This window comes from Canis lupus, chromosome 8, assembly GCF_003254725.2.
Source record: "Canis lupus dingo isolate Sandy chromosome 8, ASM325472v2, whole genome shotgun sequence".
Classification (NCBI taxonomy): Eukaryota; Metazoa; Chordata; class Mammalia; order Carnivora; family Canidae; genus Canis; species Canis lupus.
The window spans coordinates 64,613,028-64,635,406 of NC_064250.1; positions in this window are offsets into that span (position 1 = coordinate 64,613,028).

The following is a 22,379-nucleotide window of genomic DNA, read 5'->3' on the forward strand; positions in this document are numbered from 1 at the left end:
CAGATGTTGGACTGGTTGGATCCTCTCATTACCTCTTTCCTCTGATTTTCTATCTTTTTGACTTCCATTCTGTTTTCCTCATCTGCCAGTTGAGGAAGTATTCATTCTGTTTGCCCTATCTTTTTTTTTCTTTGATCTGAGAGTCATCCTTGTCTCTGGATTGGCGGCCTCCTGGTTCTTGCTGTGTGGGGGGGCTCCCCATTTTCTTGTCATTCTGGAGATACTTATTCTAAGTATTGAAAGTTGATTTTTCTTATTTTAATTTTCTCCTTTCTCCTTAATTTTTCCTCTCCCCCTCCCTTCCTCCATCTCCCCTTCCTTCTTCCTTCCTTCCTTCCTTCCTTCCTTCCTTCCTTCCTTCCTTCCTTCCTTCCCTCCTTCCACTTTCTTCAATTAATTTGGCTTTTCTCTTTCCTCTACAAGGTTTTGCTCAATCTCTCCTCCGGATTGACTGTTACTTTTAGGATCAAACAGTCTGCATACAGCTGGGGGTGTCACCTGGGAGTTTCAGTGGAAGGGAACGGGATGATAAGCAGAACTTCTTGCTGGGGGATCCCCCAGATGTCAGTGGGTACCAATCTCCTCCCTGGCACTATCAGATGCTCCAGAGATGAATCTTTCTGCCTCTGCACTCTCCTGAGGCTTGTGGGGTGGGGGAGGGAGCAAAGGCTGCCACACTTCACGGTGAAAGTTTCACTTAACACCCATCCCGACACCCAGCCACACCCCCTTCCTTCCTTCCTTCCTTCCTCAGTACCTGGTGTCCTCAAACCTGGACAGGTAAGGCTTCTCCACAGCATCACCCAGTCTCCTGACACATGTGGATAGAGGAATGTAGCAGGTGTGGGAAGGGGTGTCTGTGTGTGAGGGGTCTAACCAGTAACTTTACACCCATGCTTTCACCACCAAGGCCTTCCTGGGCCTGGCCCTTCCAAGCCCTGACCTTCTCTGGGCATCTCTGTTCCTGGCGCCCCCTCCCACTGCCCCTACCTTACCACACACTGCCCTCCTCTCTTCTAAGGCTGTTCCCCCGTGTCTTGGACCTCATCTGAGTTGGCCTGAGCACCCATATCCTGTTCCCTGTGGTTTGGCAGCTTTGACTTTTCCCCATACTGTCATTTTCGTGGGGCCTGGGGAGCAGAGAGGAGATGGATATGGCTGTCACCCTACTGTATCTGGCCAGGGTCTGCCCCAGTTGTGGGGCATCAGGGGCAGAGCTGAAAGGCTATACTGGCTGTTGAGACATGGGGATGTGAGGGGAGTAGGAGGGAAGAGGGTGCTCATGTGTGCAGCTGGTGAGAGAGGGAGTGCATTGTATTTACTCTGATGGTGAGTGGAAAGGGGGAGCCCAGGGCTGGGTTGGGAGGGTCTGGACCAGGCATGGGTACAGAGCAGAAGGAAGCCTGAGTCTAGGACATGCCTTGGCAGGGTGCAGGGCCAAGCAGGCACAGCACAGGACTGGCAAGCTGGGCCGGGATGACAGGTGCTCAGCTGGGTTCCTTGGGAATTTGGAACAAACATGCAGGCAGGCACCTCTGGGAGGGGTGCTGGGTTATTTATCCAGCCCGGGAGACTCCACCGGCAGGGCAGGGCCTCCCATCCCGGCTGGCAGCAGGTGCTAGAAATCACCGCAGTAGCATTTCCTGGCTTCTCTGAATAGGCCACGTGGGTGCTCACACGTGTGCACGTGTACACGCATGCATGTGCCCACACAAGTATGCACACATATCTGCATGCATGTGTGCATGCGCGCACGCACACACACACACACACGCATCCTGCAGCTTGGACTTTCCTTCAGAGCCGCCCCTGACAGAGACCTCCTTGCCACATTAAAACGAGCATCTCCCTTCGAGTAGCGTAATAGAATGTGGCATTTCTAGATAAAAATAGAACAGATCTACTGCTGCCCCGGCACCTGGTGGGCAGGCTCGCAGACTCATTCTTTCTCAGCTTTCCGTGTTATTAATTTTTAGTGCCAAAGACAGTTCCCCCGCTCCGGGCCTCCAGCCGCAGCTCTGCTAGATTGGAAGGCCTTTCTCTACCACCCTGAGCCTGCCGCAGGTGGTATATCCACCCCTCACCCATCAGACTGGGCCCATGCCTCTGGTCCAACTGTCCTGGCACCGATGTCAGCTGGTCAGCCCATGAGGTGGGACAGGGTAGACACAGCAGTACCCAGTCTCCCCAGACACTGCCCTATCTTCTTTCTCGGGTCCCGGGCTGCTTCACACCGAGACTACATGGAAAAGGAGCGGTCCTTTTGGAGGCAAGTGTCACCGGGGCCCTGGCATGAAGGGTCCCAGCTAAGATATGAGACAGGGAAGAAGGTTGGCCACATCCCAGGAGGCCCCAGGAAGGGCGTGGTATTAGAGAGAAGCATAAGGAACAAGAAAAAAATCCTTGCTCACACAAGCCTGCTGCTTGCCTATGTGTGTGTCTTCAAGTAACTCAGAGACCCGGGGGGGTGGGAAGGGAGCCTTGTGTTTCGTCCTTCCCTCTGCAAAAGGAGGCCATCATGGCAGGTGCAGGCTAGCAGGCTCGAAAGCTGCCTGGTGGGTCACTGTCTGCAATCTGCCTCCCTCCCCTGTCCCTTGGAGGGACCCGAAGTCCCCCTGTGCACTGGGGGCTTTGGATTGACTCGGGAGCTTCTTACCTGCTGACCTTTCAAAATGCTCCCACAATCTTGCTCGTTTGGCAGCAACTGTTACGAGGCTCTGAATTTTCCCTAGTGAGACCCCAGGAAGCATTAAGAAAAACAAGAGTTGGGGGGGCCCCACCTAGAGACAGCCATCATTTACACCTGCAGTGTTCTCATTTCTTCCCTTCAGGCTCCGCTTCTCCAGTTTTTTTTTTAAAAAACATGATAGAGCTCCTGTTCTACAGATTTTGGAAAATTCTTTGTTCTACTGATTTGATGTCACATCCTGGACCTCCCCCTGCATCTTTAAAATGCTTTGTGGCACCCTGTTTAATGCACACATTAGAATCCTCTGCTCTGGCCTATGACGAGTCACTTCATTGTTCCACGTCTAAGAGCTCACCTTCTGCCAAATGCTTCCCTTGAATTTCCTGAAAACAAATGTGCGGGGATTAAGGATTAAGGCAGCTCCTGGATGGGGCGTGCTCCCCACCACTGGGGAGGAGCTGGAACCCCGACTGGACTGGCGGTGCTAGTTTCCTTCAGTTGCTGTCAGACTGGTGTGTGCAAACAACCTTGTCCATTTTCGGGTTTTTTGTTTGTTTTCTTTTATTAATTTTTAATTTATTTTTAAGACATTTTTTTACATTTGTTTTTATTGAAGTTCTATTTGCCAACATACAGTATAGCACCCAGTGCTCATCCCATCAAGTGCCCTCCTCAGTCACCCAGTCACCCCATCCCCCCACCCACCTCCCCTTCCACTACTCCTCATTCATTTCCCAGAGTTAGGAGTCTCTCCTGGTTTGTCTCCCTCTCTCATTTTCCCCACTCAGTTCCCCTCCTTTCCCTTGTTCATTTTCTTACTGGTCTGAGGGCAGAAGTGTGAAATGGGTTTCAGCAGGCCTACACCAAGGCGCATCTAGGGTAAGATCCACAGGCCTGCCTTTTCCAGATTCTAGAGCTGTGGCTGCAGCCCGTGCCCCTTCTCCATCATCAAGAGGAGCATCTCTCCCTGCTTCCATGTCATATGGCAGGACACCTGCATGGCACATGCCCCCCTCCCCCACTCTGATAATCCAGGATCGTGTCCCCATCGCAGGATCCCCAACTTCATTACACCTGCAAGCTCCATTTTGCCACATAAGGTCTGAGGGACTAGATCCTGGGGATTTGGGGGGCACAGCTGGGCTGTCCAGCTGTTAGTGAGCATGACCCCTGAGGCTCTTGGCCCCTCTCCACGCTGTCTGCTGTGTTTGATTGTGGGAGCAGCTGTGCCCATGCTGAAACGTCCCCCAGACTGCAGGCTGCTTGAGGATGAGGCCTGTAAACTAGTCTTCTTTCACCTCCAGTCCCTGGCCAGGGTTCGCTCCTCGTAAGTAGACACTGTGATGTCTGAGAGTAAGTAGACACTGTGATGTCTGAGAGTAGGGCTGCTGCTCCTGCTTGCAAATCTCATGCCTCCTCCCTCTTGGGACCATGCTGACCAGGGATGCTGCAGGAAAGGAGCTTCTGGAGGGTGTTTCCAGCTTGGCTAGGTTGACACGACACAAACCCACACAAAGACCATGGTCCCTGGTTTCAGGCTGGGGACAGAGCAGCTTCATGGCTCAGAAATGAAAAGCCCCAATGGCCATGGCACCTGAACTTGAAAGCTATCTGTTTGCTGCTCCTCTGGGGCTTTAGTGTGGTTGAAACAAATCACTATCCTACATTTGTTGAAAGTCCCTTTATTCTTATTTGTAGAATGAGTACCTAACTGGAGAAAATTGCCTTTAGCTATGTTCCTAATTTTACAGATATCAATAGGCTCCCTTTTTATGGGGTATGTTGATGAGAGCCGGGGTTGGGAGGTTGGGGTGAGTTAATCATCACCAAGAATGTTGAGTGGGAACAGCCACCCATGACAAAGGTGGTTTTCCACCTAAAGTGAACAAATACGGTTTCCTACCACAAGCTTTCTGACAAATGCAATTTCTACAACAAACACTCGGACCTCAGGTTTAAGTCCATAGTCCTTGGGGCTATTGCAACAGACCCTGCAGCTGGAGAGTCTTTGCCCCTCTTGGCAAGTAGACTGGGAGACTCACTCTATGATGACAACGCACAGAATAAGTCCATATAACTCACATCTTAGGCCCCCAGCGCCCCGGCTCTCCTTGCTATGTGACAGGACGTAAGGACCACTGCACGGAGGTCAGCCCGGACACCTGCACCCGTCATCCCCGGTCCTTTCCAAGTTTTTAATGATGCTCCCAACCGAGGTCTGTGCAACTTCCAGCCAAAAGCAAGTTACAGCATATGGGGCACCTAATTTCCTGTTTCCATTCTAGTCGCTTTACTCTCATGAGCTTGTGGACTCCACTTGCCCATCCTCCAGGCAAATGCCCATCTGCCTTCCATTATAGCCATATAACGAGAGATTGCACCAATAACACTAATAATACAGAGGAACGTTCACCATCCGTGGAGCATCTGCTATGGGCATCTACCTCCTGTGCAGGATCTCTAATGATTAAAGTAGTTTCATTATTCCCCTTTTACAAATGGCACAATGAAGATCAGGTTGATTAAGGATTTGTTCAAAATTAACTTAGCACTTAGGCACTCGAGTTGGGATTAAAACTCAGGTCGCCTGCTTGTCTCTTGAGCATCCTCCATCCCACTGCACTCCCCTTACACATCTGTAGCTGCAGATGGAGGTTGAACTTGAGAAAGACCCTCAGTGGACTCAGGAGAGCAGAGTGGGGAGGGGCTCAGTGAGAAGCCCCTGCACAGAGGACAAAACTGAGGCCCAGGGGGAGGACTGCCTTGTGCAAGGGCACGTGACCACCTGACGTCGAGCAGCCCTGGTTCCTGCTTCCATGTTCCTTCTGCACCCCGAGCTGCCCGTCTTCATACTCTACATCTGTTCACTTTCTGGCTGCACATCTGAAATCGGAAATGGGAAGTTCTGAGTGCATATGTGGAGCTGAGGATGGTGGGGAGTGGCAGCAGCTTTTGGGTCTTGTGGCTTATCCCCCCGCCCCACATTCTTTTTGGACTTTTTATGAGTCTTCAGTGGAGAGTGATTTGGAGCTGTGCCTGTCCTTATTAGGTTGTGCTATTCTGGGGAGGTGACTCAGGGTAGTTTATTTTTTTTTAAAGACTTTATTTATTTACTCATGAGAGACACAGAGAGAGAAAGAGGCAGAGACACAAGGCAGAGGAAGAAGCAGACTTCACGCAGGGAGCCCGATGTGGGACTAGATCCGGGACTCCAGGATCACGCCCTGGGCTGAAGGCAGGCGCTAAACTGCTGAGCCACCCATGGATCCCCGACACAGGGTGGTTTAAAAGACACAGCCCAGGCCAAGAAATTTTTACAAAAAAAACCAGTTGAGAAAAAATAAAATGAGCATTCATTTATGTCCCACATCTGAGCTGAGCACAAATAAGCATTTTAGCAAATTCAGAGTGCACCAAGTGGGCACAGACCTCTGGCATGGAGACGGAATGTGAACCTCGCTGTCTCTGGCCTGTTGCAGGGACCACACGGACGCAATGCATCAGCCAGGAGCACTTCCAGCTGCAGGTAAGGGAAAACCTGGCTGATGTTTCTGAAATAACACATGGAAGCCCCTGGCGTGGGTGTGTTGAGTCAGGGCACCGAGCTGATGTTCTGTGGTCCATTTTTCCTTTCCCTGTTTCTGTAAGATGGTTGTCCCAGCTCTGGGTGGCAAATATCTGTGCCATGGGCAAGCACAGAAGGGGGGTCAGATGGGAAAATGAGGTCTCCACCAATCCTCTGGTTGCTCCTCCTTCTAGCATCTGCCGTGTCCTCAGGCTGGCTTTGCTCGTGGTAACAAAATGACCTCTACAGCACCAGGCCTCACACCCACCCAACAGCTCCTAAGCTATTGGTTCTGCTGGTACTTCTTTTCAATATGCACCAAAAGTCCCTCCTAAGTGGGCCTACTCTGTTTCCCAAATACACCACTCCGCTCCTGATTGGTTGTCTCAGTTAGCTATTGCCGTGTAACAAGCCACTTCAAAATGCAGTGGCCTAAAATAACAACCATGTATTGGTACTTGCAAGTCTTCAGGTCAGTTGTGTGGTTCTGCCAACCTGGGCCAGGCTTGGCTGATGTTGGCTGTGTTTTGCTCGTGTGTCCAGGATCAGCTGGTTGGTCACCTGGGGGCCAGCTAGTCTAGAGCAGGCTGGGTATGGTGATTTGCTGATTTGGTTCTCCTTTCAAATGCCTCCCACACACCTCTAATGGGTTAGCTGGAGCATCTCCATGGTGACGGTGGGAATCCAAGAGGGAGCAAGCCTAGTCAAGGAAGAGGGCCAATGGAGCCGTGTACTTGCTTTCAAGCCTCTGCTTACATCACATCACTTTGGCTAAAGCCCTGAATGGGATTGGACGGGGTCTACAGAGTTAGAGAAAGATAGTGGGTGCAAAGCAGTCATTAATTGAGGTCTGTGCAGTCTACCCATAGTGGCTGAGTGACTCTGGACAGGTTAACTTAGCCTCTCTGTGCTTCCGTTCCCTTATTTGTCACATAGGAGTAATGACAGCACCTGCCTCCCAGGATTGGGAGCATCAGTGGGTCCTTACACTATGGTGTCTGCCTCTCTTTCTTCTCTTCTCTCTAGGCTAGCACTGCCTCGTCCCTCAGGTCTCGGGTGTCGGGTTGATTGACGGAGGATGGAGAGTGATGGAGACAGTCATTGGACCAGCAGTGCAGAACCCTGGCTATGGACGCATCCTGCCATTAACTCTCCATCCCACTCAACACTGGAGCTCTTTGGTTCCTAATCTGTCAAACAGAATTGCTCCTGTCTCTTCACGTCATTTCTGATCATCCCTGTTCAGTCGATCGTTAGTTAGGGCTCCCTATTGCCCATCTAACCAACGTGAGCCATGAGCAGAGGGGCAGCGGGCACTCATCAGACCTTGTGGACCTTGTGCTGGACTCCATGCAGCTCCCTGGGCCACATCTTAGCCGGCGATACCTCTCCCCTCTGGTTTAATACTGTTTGCATCAGTTTCCAGTCACTGCTATCACAAGCTGCCACAGACTTACTGGTTTAAAACAACAAATGTATTCTCTTATAGTTCTGGAAGTCAGAAGTCTGAAATGAGTCTTCCAGGGTGTTGGCAGGGCTGGTTCCTTCTGGAGGCTTCAGATGAGAATATTTTTGCTTGCCTTCTCCAGATTCCTGAGGCACCCACATTCCTTGGCTCGTGGCTCCTTCCTCACTTCACTCCAAACTCTTACATCTCCTGTCACATCTTCTCTGACTCTGACCCTCTGGCTTCCTTCTAGAAAGTTCCTTGTGGTTACACTGGCCCCATCCACATAATCCAGGATAATCTCTCTTCTCAAGATCCTTCACTTAATTACACCTGCAGAGTCTTCTTTTAACACATGAAATAATGCATTTAGGGGGTCCCAGGGATTAGGGTACGGGCACCTTGGGAGCCATTATTCAGCCTTCTATGCTAATTAACCCACACTTTAGAGTGGACTCAGAGGAGAACTCCTCCCACTGATGTGACCTATTAAAGTTAGTTCTAGATTGAAAATATAAAAGGTAAAAAACGATAGCTAAGGTGTACGTGGCATGTTTGCCTACTAAGGCGACAGTGTCCAGCTCTGTCCTTCCAAAAACGATGCCAGCGAAGCAGTATCACCCCATTGCACAGAAGAAGAGACTGAGGCCTACAGAAATCAAGGACTTCACCCCAGTTCATGTGGCTTCTAAGTGACGGAGCCAGGATTTGAAGTCGGGTCCCGCTGACTTCAGAGCCACTGAGAGGATGGGACTCAGAGTGACACGCAGGAGGAGGCTGGGGCCACAGGGTCCTGGATGGATGCATGGGGAGGGTGAGGTCTGGACAGGTGAAGTACCAGAGGTCACCAGGGTCTTCTGACCCCTGGAGGCCCTCTTCCCCACTGTGACCACTCCCCTGGGGGTACAGTCCGAGACCTCCCCAAATTCAGAGCTCCCTCCATGTGGCTTGGCTCTAATTTGGAGGGAAAGAGAATAGATACTGCCCAAAGCACACCCTGCTCACCACCGGGCCTCCTGTCTTTGTGTGAGCAAAGCATACTCTTTTCCCTTCAGGTTTTGCCCTAACTGCAAGGGGGTTCATGTCCCTGCCGCCCATGGGCTGTCATCTGGGGCTGGTAGGCTTCATTCAGTTCTATGGTTTCTTCAGGGAGCATTGCTTCCCGAGCCTGGGGCCAGCAGAAGGGAGGGGTACAGAGCCAGCACCGGCTTACTCTCCATCACAGCACAACTCATCACACCCCAGCAGGTGCCTGGCACCGTGCTATGGCACCGTCTCCTTTGCCCTCAGGGCAACCCTGTGAGGGAGGCACTACTACCATCCCTGTTGTGCAGACCAGAAAACTGAGTCCGACTGAGGTTCAGAGAGGCTCAGTGACTCACCCAAGGTCACACAGCTAGAGCATGACAGGACTGGGCTCTGAGTTCCAAATCTGCCTTGCACTAGTGCCAACTCTGCCTCTCCCTCAAATACCTACTCCTTAAATTTGAGCAGCACTCAGAATTTGCCAAAGGTTTTTATTATCTGTCCTCTGTCTAATGCCCACGCCCTGACAGGGACTGACTTGGCTGAGGTCCCGTCGCAAGTTAGGGTGCAGGCCTTCTGACTTGCTCTATAATGCCCTGTCGGGCTGTCCACCCTCCATCAGTTATCCCTGACCAGCTGTAGGCACCCACAGGGTGCCCTGCCCCATGTGCAAAGGGAGCAGCAACCAAGGCAAACCCGAGCATTTGCTGCCCAGAACCTTCTGGGTACAGAGACCCTGAGAGGTGCTGGGAGACACCTTTGCTGTGTGAGGCTGAATCTACTTCAGGTGCTTCCCCTCCTGAGACTCCCCCCTCCTCAAGTGCTAAGCGGGGCAATACTACCTTCCCTTGGGCTGGGGAGACATGATGAGGTACTGGATATACAACATTCAGTTCTAGACCTGGTATAGAGGACGCACCTGGTAAGTGGAAGCTCTATTATATTATTACACACCGGAGCACGACTACATAACCTGTAATAACGTGTGTATAGTGTTGGTAGGATTATCAGCCACACTCAGCACATCTTTTGGGATCCTGCAACAGGAAGGCCCCCGGCTTGTAACCGATGCTCAGTTGAATGTTGAATAAGAAAGGTATCTGTTCTCAGTCTTACAGGGAAGAAGGCAGAGGCGCAGAAAGTCAAGAGCCTGGCACTTTGCAGAGTTTGCAGAGTGAATGCAGAATTCCACTCCCACACCTAAGGGGAGGGGACTCGGCAAGTGTGTGAGTGTTGGGGAACAGATCATCGTTTTAGAAGCCGCCTACCACACTTTACAATCCCTATTTTGGCTACCCTGTGCTCCGAGAGGCTCCCTGACTCCTGCTGTCTGCCTTTGCATATGCTGTTCCCTCTACCTGGAATTCCAGCCTCTACCTTTCTCCACCTTGTCCTGAAGCCTCGGCTTAGGTGTCATTTCCTCTGGGCTCTTGAGGCAATACCCACATCGGGGTGGGCTTCTTCCATTGTACCACTGATCACCTTGTGTTGTCCATTTTCTGTTTACTTACAGTCCCACCCCCTTCAGCCACCCCTGCCCACACCTAACTAGACTCTGCACAGGACTGGCATACTGTGCATGTGCAATGGATGCTCACTGAATGAGCCAATGACTAGATGGAGCAAGGAGGCCCTTCCTTGGAACCCCGGACCCTGGCTCCCAGCCCTGGGCCCCGTCCCCTCCCTGGAACCCCCGCGTATCATCTCAGTAACTAGGCCGGTGCCGTGTCTGACTCCCTCGACTTTGAAATGACTCTTCCCCAGCTGTGCTCAGGTGCTCTTTCCTGGAAACTCTCTGGCTGTCCTTAGCCTCCCCCCTCCTCCCTGATTGGAACTCCAGGGCCCTGCCAAAAACTGGAGCTCATTATGAAACCAGGCGCTGCCTTATATTCCAGAGACTACAGATAGAAAATATTAGCTTCTATCTCAGCTGTGGACTGACATAGTAAAGGCTCCTTGAGCTGTTAGCTGTCAAGGAGAGGAATGAAAGGTTTTCATCTGCATGAGTAATTGTTTCCTGTGTTATCCACAGGGACAAGGGATTTACACCCCAGCACATTGGTGCTGGGCCAGGAGCAACTCCCTCCATCCTTCTTGGGGAGGGTCCGAAGAGAGGGTGCGGCGGTGAGGGTGGGGGGGCGAGGGGCAGGGGCTCCAGACTGTCCGGACTGTATGGGTTTGGAAGAGTGGAGCCAGGAAGGGGCTGGAGCAGGGAGGCAGGCAGGCCCCAAGGCTTGGGAGGAGGCCAGAAAGGCTGGCAGAGCGGGATGTTTGGGCAGCTGTGCCTCCCCCTTCCGCTCACACCCCACCTCAGTCCTCCAGCTGGTCCTCCAACCTTGACCTCCAGAATACATCCCCAGGCCAACCCCTCATCCCTTCCCATCCAGGCCAATGTGTCCCTCACTGGGGCTTCTTCAACAGCCCCCACACTGTCTCTCAGGGCTCTTTGGCTTACAGCTCCTTCTCCACGTGGCAGGTGGACAGAGCCAGCTCTCCTATCTCTTGTGGCCTGGAATGAATCCTGGCCTCTGGGGCCCTACACACCTGGCGCCCACCGACCTCCTGATCTCAGCTGAGCTCACTCTCTGCTCTTCATACCTGCCCTGCTGGTCCTTAAACAGTCCCAGCTAGTCCTGCTCCTGGTACCTTCATGCCTCCTGTCTGTCTCCTGGGAGTGTGCTTTCCCCAGATCATGCAGCTGATTGCTCCTCCACATGGGCCACCCACCCCTCTCCCCAGGTTTGCCTTGACCATGTGGTCTGACATAGTACCTCTCTAGCCCATTACCATGCTTTATGTCCCCATTGTCCAGAAATACATCAGTTGTTTTTCACTAGAATGGCCGCTCGTAAGAGCAGCATCTCATTTGCTACTAGACCTGCAGTACCCAGGTACATGCCCAGCACAAAGCAGGAGCTGGATAAATCTTACTCGAAGGAGGGCAGCTGGGTGGCTCAGCCTGTTAAGCATCTGCCTTCAGCTCAGGTCATGATCCCAGGGTCCTGGATCGAGTCTCACCTCAGGTTCCCTCCTCAGCTGAGTCTGCTTCACCCTCTCCCTCTGCCCCTCCCCCACTCATGCTCGCTCTCTCTCTCTCTCTGTCTCTCTTTCTCTCTCAAATAAATAAATAAATAAATAAAAACTTTGAAAACAAATCTTGATTGAAGGAATTCATGAAAGCCAGGCAACGGAAGGCCAAGGGAGGGAGAGCTGGCGAAGACGTAAATTTGGCACCTAAGCAGGTGCATGTATACATGGGGATTTAATAGCAATAATTACAACAGCTCCTATTGTGTGTTGGGTGTTTCAGGCTCTGAAATTATCCACAGAGGCTGGGGTCCCTCAGCATGACAGGCAGAGTCAGCAGAGGATGCTCCCCCCTCCAAGACCTGAAGGCAGAGGGAGTTACTCCTGCTGCCAGAGAACACTGGACCCAGAGCACGGGGGTCAAGAGGAAAGGGATTTAAAAACAATACAAAACAAAAACAAATCTTGAAGGCTCACATCTTAATTTAATGTACAGACTCTCGGTCCTCTCGTAGGCTTGCCATGCTTACAGGGCCAGGTACCATAATGTAAAGTGTGTTTCATGAAGCTTAAAGTCCACACAGAACACAGGGTACCGACTGCTATTTTAAAAAGAGATCAAGACAAATGTATTTGCAGCCAAGAAATCCCTTGCATTCCTGGACCTAGTAGTGTCAGGAAGTTTAGGGAGTGGAAACATCTGGAAGAAAGATCCGAATGTAGTGAAGGTCTGAATGGAGACCTTTGATTTTAGTGCCACGTAGTCCAGCTAGCAAGCTTTGTAACCCAAAAGGTCCCACAAATGTTTCAGAGAAGAGACAACCCTTTTGCACTGGACAGAGGTCTAAGTGATTGCTTCCTGCTTTTTCTTAACCCCAGCCACTTCTTCTCCTAAGGAAAATTTCTATTTCTGACTTATTTCCCTTCTCGAAGCACTTGTGGGTTGGGGAGGTTACAATATTATGTCTTCATAGCACCATCCATTTAGAACGACCCTGGCCAGGCATTGTTACCTCTCACATTTCCATATGTCATCTCTAGTCCTGACAAACTGGAGGAAAGAGGTTGAGCGGCGTGTTCACCATCCCAAAGCTCTAAAGTTTCTGAATGCAAACTCAAGCTTGGTGTCTTAGTCCTACAGTCATGTCTTTATGACTTCTCTTACAGCAGGCAGGAGGCCGTCAGCAGCAAGAGTATAGTTCTGATGTTTATCAGGCACCTGATATGTGTCAGGCCTGCTGCAAACACCAGACAGATGTAGCCCATAGTCTGTGTTATCCATTCAGCATCAGGAGGATTGTTGTCGGGTGGGGCTCCAGGCAAAGGCCTGGATCAGAGGAAGACCTCCAGTTTCTGCAAAGGATGAGCATGTGTGTGAGTGCATGCACATGTGCGTGCATGCGTTTTGGGGGTTAGGATAGAGGTTGGAAGGTGCTCCCTGTACTATCAATATTAAGGCAGATCTCCAGGGATTAGGTGTGAGGCAGGGGTTCAGACCCTTGTTTCTGACCCAGTGTGGCCAGCAGACAGTCTGGAAATGCTGAATTCTTGAAGGCTCTGGGCTGGGCCTCCTTCACACACTCCCTTCTCTATATCAGGGTACACCTGGGCTCAGAGTTGCTCCAAGCTTGGACTGAGCTTGCAGAGGATGAATGGCTCTCAATACTGAGAAAGGAAGAGTGAGGACGGATCTGGACTCAGTGAGTCATGGCACAGTGGGATTGGATGTACACTGCACATCTGTGAACATTTAGGAGTTGCTCCTTGCTTCTGCTTTGGTCCTGTGCTTGCTCATCTCCTGGAGGGGTCACCCTGTCATGGGGTAATGATGGGAACCCTATGGCAATCACCTTTTTCTGGTCTTCCAGGAACCCAGTTTGGGCAAAAAAGTGAGCAGCTATTGAGTGATGACATTTTTGTTGTTGTTGTTGTTCTGTGTTCGGTAAAGCCTCCATTAGCCAGATCCCCCATCATCGATCAATACACTCAGATTTCTTCGATGAGAAAGGTGAACAGTAAGGGAAAATACAGGCTGTTGTTAGAGGTTTAGGAGGAACCTTCTAGGAGCTGAATGATGGCAGGTCACATTTCCAACCAACACTTTAAACCTCCTTAGGTCAAAAGGTGAGAATCACCAGTGTCAACATGGGAAAACCAAAGAGTGTTACAAGGCAAGAGGGGTGGCGGTGTGACACGGGGCAGAGATACAGGATGGTGTCTGCCAAAAGAAGCCATCAGCCCTGACCATTATGAGCATGGCCCCTGGGAACCCTCAAGAGAGCATTTTCCGTAGCGGATGGGAAGTGGGGATTGCAGGTGAGGGGGTTGGCAGCAACAAGATGATCAAGTGCTCTGTACGAGGTGTTAAGCTTGAGGTACAGTACCCTCAGGATTTTCTGAGAAGTCTGACTGCACAGGAGAAGCTGGAGAGCTACGACAGCACCCAGAGATAGTTATCAACCCCTCAAGCACTTACAGTGTGGCAGGCACTGAGTCCTGAGTACTCTGCATACGTGAACTCATTTAATCCACAACTATAGGAAGTAGGTAGCATTCTCATTATTCCTATTGGTCAGAGTATTTGCTGAATGTCCCATAGTTAGTAAATTGCAGGGCTGGGATTTGAACCCAGACAACCTGGCTCCAGAGAGTGTTTATAAACCACCTACTCTGCTCTTTTCCAACACAGAAACATGGTGGTGGGGAAGCTCATTTTAGAAGGTAGGAGGGTCCTCAACGATATTTATATGAACCATCAGGAGGGAGAGACAGCTTAATCCCTCTCCCATCCTGAAAGCTACGTCTTGGCCAGCACCCCCAGGCCCTGAAATCTCCAAGCAACTGTAACCATGGCCACAACCTTGCATATCAGGTGTTCTATCCATTACATTCAGGTGATGTGCTTTCCACTTCATTCCCAGAACATCTCCTAGGCAAGTTGGAGACTATCTGGCCCAAGATGATGCCCTTCGTTATGATGCTGTAACTTGTTGCTGGGCCCCAGGTGCCCTGAAGGATTATAGGAGCGAATAGAATTTGGCGATGTCATCAGAGAGGTTGGCTGAGTTCTTGGGGTGCGGGTGCCCAGCTTGTCAGTAGCAGCTTGGTTTCCATCAGCTGATGAATCAAGTTTGCAGAGTGTCCACCATGTCCTTTGGACATCTGAACTGGGCACACTGGGGTTCAGATTCCATCTCTTCCACTAACCAGCTCTGTGATCTTGGCCAAGTGATGGTTGCTTTCCCAGCCTCAGGTCCTCATCTCCCAAGATGAAGAAGAGCCCACACAACCCAGTTCCCATGGGGAGCTCCCTCCCCCCCATCCCAGCCTTTGGTGAGATGCTTGCTCTTTGCAAAGACCCAATTTCTTCACCATTAGAATGCTGCCACCAGGCTTCAGGGGATGACCCACTTACAGCCAATTGCTTCCTTCTGGGTCGTTCTGATGGATTAAATGAAGAACCATTTAAAAGCACAGCCCAAAGAGCCAGAGGGAGAGGCTGCAGAGGGGCGATGCAGATGGAGTGCCACGTACACGTGAGGCAGCCCTGCACCATAGTCAGGAAGAGCTCCGGGTGCACCAGGGTGGCCCCACCACCAATCAGATGGCCCGACCTACCTTGCAGTTGTGCTCACCTAACTAGGCCAATCACAAAGTGAGCCCTCCGTAAGATGTGGCAATTACAGGACCTGGGGGCTATGTGTGCCACATGCTGCTCATCTACCCTGACCTCTCCAACCTTTCCCATTTCACTGCAGGTTTGCAATATCCAGGGCTTCTGCTGTGCTTAGAATCCTTTTTTTATTTCTGAGTGCACTTGTGACAGACGAGGCATTTGCAGGGAGAGTCTCTGAGTTTTATTTCCAGCACACCCCTGGGTTCCTGTTGGACGTGGCTGGGCTGTTTTTAACCAGGTAACAATCTGACCAAAGGACTTCTCAGTCCAACAAATGCTTGTGATGGCTTTTCAGTGTTTCAGGCACCAGCTTCCACGCTACAACACAGAGATGAATAAGAAATGGTATCTTACCCTCGGTCAGTAAATTATCATAGACCGAAGTCATATCAGGTGCCAGAGGTTTTAAGAATATTATTTGGGGTGCCTGGGTGGCTCAGTGGATTAAGTATCTGCCTTTGGCTCAGGTCATGATCCCAGGGTCCTGAGATTGAGGCCTATATCAGGATTCCTGCTCAGCTGGGAGCCTGCTTCTCCCTCTCCCTCTGCTCAAGCTCATGTTCATACTCATGCTCTGATTCTCTCTCGAATAAATAAATAAAATATTTTTTAAAAAGATTGTTATTATTCTCCCCCACAACAACCAAATAAAGTAGTTACCACCTATGCATTACAGGTGAGGAGTAGGAGGCTCACAAACGTTAAATCATTAGTTCAAGGTCACACAACTAAAAAGGGCTGGGATAGAGCTTTGGATTCAGGGATATTTGACAGCAGACCCCACATGCTTTCAAGTACCCTGAGCTACCTTTCTGCTAGGGAGCCAGGGTTGAGTAGAGACAAAGATGTAAAGCTTTACATACTATCCAGACAACGAAAACCCCTACGCTAAGTTAAGGCCAAGGAAGCCAGATGCCATCACTGAAGTCTGACCAAGAAGGTGCAAGCCATTCACGCTGACCAAAGAGGAGGCAGGATGGAGTCCCTGCCCCAGGCTGCATGCTGTGTGCTCCTGATTTGCCAACTCCCTGGCAGATGCAAGAGACTATCGTGGCTAGAGGGATCAGTACCCATGCCTCCCTTTCTCTCCATTTTTATGGGGAGGGACAAAGAAGTGCTGGGCTAAACAGATTTAACACTTGGCCCTCCTCCAACAAAACTCTGCTAAGAAAGATAAAAAGCTGCTCTCCATCCCACACTCCTTGTCTTGGAGCAGGGAAGAAATCAAAGCCCTTCTGACAACAATAGAGACCAAAATTTGCAAGGGCAAGACAGATCCTCTGCTAATAAAATGTTGCTTCTTCGATTTAGCTTTATGCTATCTTGTCCTATGGGAAAAATGTCTGTCCTTGGGAGAAATGCCAACTTTGTAGATTTATTAATGAAATAGCTGGCAGCTCACAGTTCTTGCTGATAACTTGAATCAGAGAGGCCAGGCCCACCCTGGGTCCACAGGCTGGAACACCCATCAGACTAACTGCCCCATCTCGTCCCCTCTCCTGGCAGATCCCACCTGACAGCACCCACCTGGCCAAAGCCTGCACCCTGCTCTAGAGCAAGGGCCAGTGTAGGTACACACTCCACAGGGGAGGAGGGCTATGGGAAAGGAGAGCTTACCCGTGGGCAGTGGAGAAGTCTATCCAGTGGGAAACTTGAGAAGTAGATGCCTTCAGGATGAGGAGCTAGTACACAGGGTTGGGGGTGGCAGGAGAAGGGACTGGAGGGACAAGCCACTGGGGAACCTCTTCTTGGAAAGGCCTAAGTTCCTAGCTGTTTTGTGTTTCAAAGCTCAAGAGGAAGTTCAGGTTCTTTCAAACTCTACCTTCAGCTCTCTTGCATCTGATGTTTCCTTTGGACACTTTCTTTCTGATTCTTACTGGAACCAAACCTTGACTCCATTCTCTCTTTCTGGAATTAAGCTCTTTAAGACCTCCCTCCTCTCTCTACCAGCCCAGCAGAAGAAAGGGTCCACTCCCTCTGGAGGAAAAAAATCACATTATCTAGGAACTTTCAGGGCTTTTATACACAATATTTGGTATTCCTTCAAAAATTACTCCAAGAGAAAAAGCAGACAATAGAAGAAGACCCACTGGCAAGTCAGAGCTGTCAGAAAGGAACCTGAAAATAACTGATTAGTATGTCCAAGGATATAGAAAGGATAACGAATAAAGTGGTAAAAAGGGTACAGGTTAACAGAGAAAGTTTGGATCTGTAAAGAAAAAAAGCATCAAATTGGCATACTGGCCCCCATAAATACAATATCTGCAGTTAAGAAATCTGATTGGTATTAGAGCAGATGAGACATGGTAGATGCCAGGATTAATAAATGGTAGGATAAGCCACTATGAAACATCAAAATTGAAGTTGAGAGAGGAAAAAATAGTAATAACAAATTTAAAAAGCAAAACAGAGCATAGGAGGTATGGCACAGCTTAAAAGGTCGAACAGGATGTGATTGGAGTTCTGGAGGGAGAGAAGAGAACAAGGTAGGAGTAACTGGAGATACAGTGGCTGAGAATTTTCCAAAGTATCAGAAAAGCTATTAGCTTTTTACAGTGAATTTATCCAGATCTTTTGACATAGGTCAATGTATAAAACTCAGTTGCATTTTTGTATACCATCAACAAATATAGTACAGGACTTGAAATAACACTACTTAAAATATTAAACAATACCTAAGAAGAAATCTAATGAAAACATAGGAAAAATTAAAGACAACACAAATTATGGAGGGATGTACAATGTTCAGATTCTCTTCAAATATACCTACAGATGCAACACAGTCCAAATCAGAATCCTAGCAGGGCTTTCTGGGATTGACACACTGATTCTAAAATCCATATTGCAATGCAGAGGGTAGAGAAGAGTTGAATTAGCCAGTGTTCTCTAGAAAAACAATCAATAGGATGTGTGTATATATACATATAGGTAGAATAAAAAGAGATTTATTATAATGAATTACTTTACGTGATTATGGATGTCTGACAAGTCCAAAATCTACAGCGTGGACCAGGAGGCTTGAGACCTAGGAGAACCAACAGTGGAGATCCAGTCTGAAGGCAGGCAGGCTGGAGACTCGGGAGAGCTGAAGAAACAGATGAGGTCCAAAGCCAGTCTGTTGGAGAATTGCCTCTCTCCAAAAGGACAGTCTTTGTTGCCCCAGAGCCAGGATTGTTGGAGGTGACCATATGAAGAAAGACTCGGAGTCTCACTGAATTTCAATCTGGGGGACCGGGGGACTGAGAACACTCGGACACCCAGCCTTTGTCTCATCCATCTTTTATTAAGAGAGCTAGCAGGTAACAATCATCATGAATCTACTTGTTTTAGCTGTAGGATGATTAACCTTGGGAAATAGAGAAAAAACATGTTTACTTCAAAGGGTAAAAGAATTGTCCTGCACAGTACCATGCAGTCATGCCATATGACACACAATGAGGCTATTAACGCAGGGAGTGTGTTGGGGGGTGGTGGTGGTGAGGAGGAGCTCTATCTGGAGAACAATGTGGTCAAGAGTCTGTGTGCCGGCTCAGGACCTCACGCATCCCCAGTGTGCTGGAGGTAACGAGATTCAGTTCTCAGATAAGCTCCGCAGTTGGTTCCCCACATGTCCTCCCTTATGTTTTTGAAGTAGAGTAAGCATGACCAGCTTTGGGACCAGTTTTTTCTTGGCTTAGATGTCTCATTCCTATTTGACAGACTGTACAGAACAGGAGACATAAAACCACACTTAAAATTATAGCAGCTAGGAGAGAGAAAATGTGTATTTTAAAGTATTTAAAAGGATTACGTGAGGCTATGCCTTTGGCCACTTGTTCCAGGACCTCAAATCCTTGCATCTCAGAACTGGGGTGTGAGCCACAGCAGACACCTGAGCTGGCAATTTTAGAATATCCAGTGAAGCATTATGAAAAAGATCTAGTCTCAATAGATGACACTTTATTTCATTCCATTCATGCTGGGACTCATTATAAGGGACCTGGGTTGCACAAAATTGGGTGATGTTAAAATGACATTTCAGCCTATGAGATCATCGCAAATCATATTATTCTCCCATCCAAATAATGGTATCTTTAAGCTGTTATACCTCTCCAAGTATTTCTTGGTCTCTATGAATCTGGGTTTTCCATGTTTCCGTATAATTGGCCTGAAATTGTTTTAGATAATGGGTAGTCTGGATTGTGTGACGTAAAGCCACAGGGGCCAAGGAGGCCGATGCGATGATGCCTGCAAGGAATATAATACCTGCAGTGAGCCACCCAAAGAATCTTTTAGTCCTTTTGCTGACAGTATCTAACACCAATGCTAATTGGGGCAAGGTGGGGGATTCTTGCCAGGGTTGTGTCATGTCGATGGGAGGATGCGGGGGGAGAGGACCATATCACTACCGGTGGCTTTAATATCATAAAGGAACTGGAAAGTTGACAATTGGTCAGATTGATACATTGCTGTAAAATGCAACCAACACAGGAGGTATAATACAGAGCCTCAGATCTATTATTATATGTAATCATTAGATCTTGAAAGAATAACATAAGGGTTAAGTACATAAGCCTTAAGATGAATAGTCTGTATGTGAGAGGTGTTCGTAAGAGTTCCAGTACCATTTTTTGTATGTTTTCCATTCCATTTGTGGATAGGCTGGGATGCCAATCCCAATTTCCACATAGTATCTTGTACGGGACCAGAACCTAATTTGGCTGCAGAAGGGCTCAAGCCCCTTGCTCCCCATCTAATGGAATCATTACTTATGGTTATCATATAAGGAGTCTTTTTTTGTGCATTTTGGTGTAATTCCAAGGGAGCATAGTACCATTTTGGTCTCTAAATTCTGCATGGGGGCTCCCGTAAAGGGAATGGTGGTACTACCTCTGCAGGAGCAGAGGGTGGAGGAAACACATATTCGTGCTTTGCTTTCCTTTTCTCTCTGATGGTTCCAAAGCTGTTCTGACCAAAGCCCAGGCAGAAAAGACTGGAATTAGCACATTCAAACCCTGTCTGTATTGTTGCTGTAGAGTTCGCCCTAGCTGGTCCCATGTGTCTACATCTGGTCTACCTTCTCCTGGAAAGGCAACAGCATGTTATATACTGGACCAGTTCCTGCAAATGTTCCGTGGATATATGTGCTCCAGCTTGTTTAAGCAAACATTTTAAAAGGGAAACATACTAAGACTAGACAAATTCTGTCCCCATTACCCTGCCTGAAACATGCAACACAATCAACTGTCTTGTCCCGACCCGAGCTAGAGTATCGCAGCTGCAGTACTCACTATTATCGACTCCAAGTCCCTGTTCGGGTGCCACTTGCCATGGAGCCAGGATAGTTAGAGGGAACGATATGAAGAAAGACTGGGAGTATCACTGAATTTCAATCTGGGAGACAGGGGGACCGAGAACACTCGGACACCCAGCTTTTGTCTCATCCAGCTTTTAAGAGAGCTAACATGATGGTTGGTAACAACCATCATGAATCTACTTGTTTAGCTGTAGGAATGATTAACCTTGGAAAACAGAGAAAAACATGTTTACTTCAAAGGGTAAAAGAATGGTCCTGCACAATACTTGGCAATCATGTCATATGATGCATAAGGAGGCTGTTAATGCCGGGGGTGGGGGGTGGGTGTGGAGGAGCTCTATCTGGAGAACAACGTGGTCAAGAGCCAGTGTGGCAGCTCAGGACCTCACGTATCCCCAGTGTGCTGGGGGTAACAAGATTCAGTTCTCTGATAAGCTCTGCAGCTGGTTAGTAGTCTATTCAGGCCTTCAACTGATTGGATGAAGCCCACCCATATTATGGAGAGCAATCTGCTTTACTCAAAGTTCACCAATTTAAATATTAATGTCATCTCCAAACACCTTTAAGTTGACACATGAAATTAACCATCACAATAGCCAAGGCACTGTGGAAGAAGATCAAGGTTAAGGGACTTATGCTGTAAGATATCAATACCTATTTTAAAGCTATAGTAATTAACAATGTACTATTGACACCAGGATGGAAAAGTAGGATAATGGAAGCGCAAAAGGAGCACAGAAACAGACCCATGCATATTTGGTCCCAATTTTTTTTGTCCCAATTTTATGTCAGAAGTGACAATATCATCCAGGAGAGAAAGAATGGTCTCTTATTAGATTATATTGTTAGTCAGATATCAACATGGAAAAAAATATTAATCTAGATCCCTTCCTTACATCATACACAAAAATCAATCATATCTATCTATGGAAAATAAAAGAATACAACCTTGGAAGAAAACAGAGAGTACATCTTTAATGCCTTGGAATTGGCAAAGCTGTCCTAAGCCTTCTTCTATCCCATCATTGGACTGAGTTTCTTTTATCATCCTGCAAATTTAGCTGTTCACCAATCAACATGAGTGGAGCTGGAATTTAGATGTTCTTGTCTGTGTGGCTAACTGAACCATCCCCATCTAGGCCCCTTCCAGTGGTTGCTGATTACTGAGTCGCTCTTTCGTGTTACTGTTAGTTCAGACATTTATCGAGTGCATACGGATGTCATTGCCTTTGTCCAGCACCATCACTGCTCCTGACCAACTTGGTCAAAACCAACTGGTTGGGTGGCACTTTAGATCCCTACAGTAGAGCATGGACATCCTCTTCCCATTTACACTGCCCCATTTCTTTCTTATCCCTTATCTATCCACCTGAATCCTCAGTCCTGGCAATCATTATTTCCTGGTCTCCAGACACACCTTGAATTTCACCTCTTCCAAGTCCATTCATGTTGTTCCCCCAGTGGGACAAACCCTTCTGTGCCATATTATTTCCAGGCCACCTGCCTCCAGTGTCTGGAATCATCCCCCTTCCCATAGGTTGGGTGGTCCTAGTGCCAGGAGACCAGGGCTTCGGGCTTGTGAAAGGCTTCCTTTGCTGGAGGAGGACAGGCAAGACTACTCAGTCATTACCAGGCTCTGCCAGGGGGCAATAC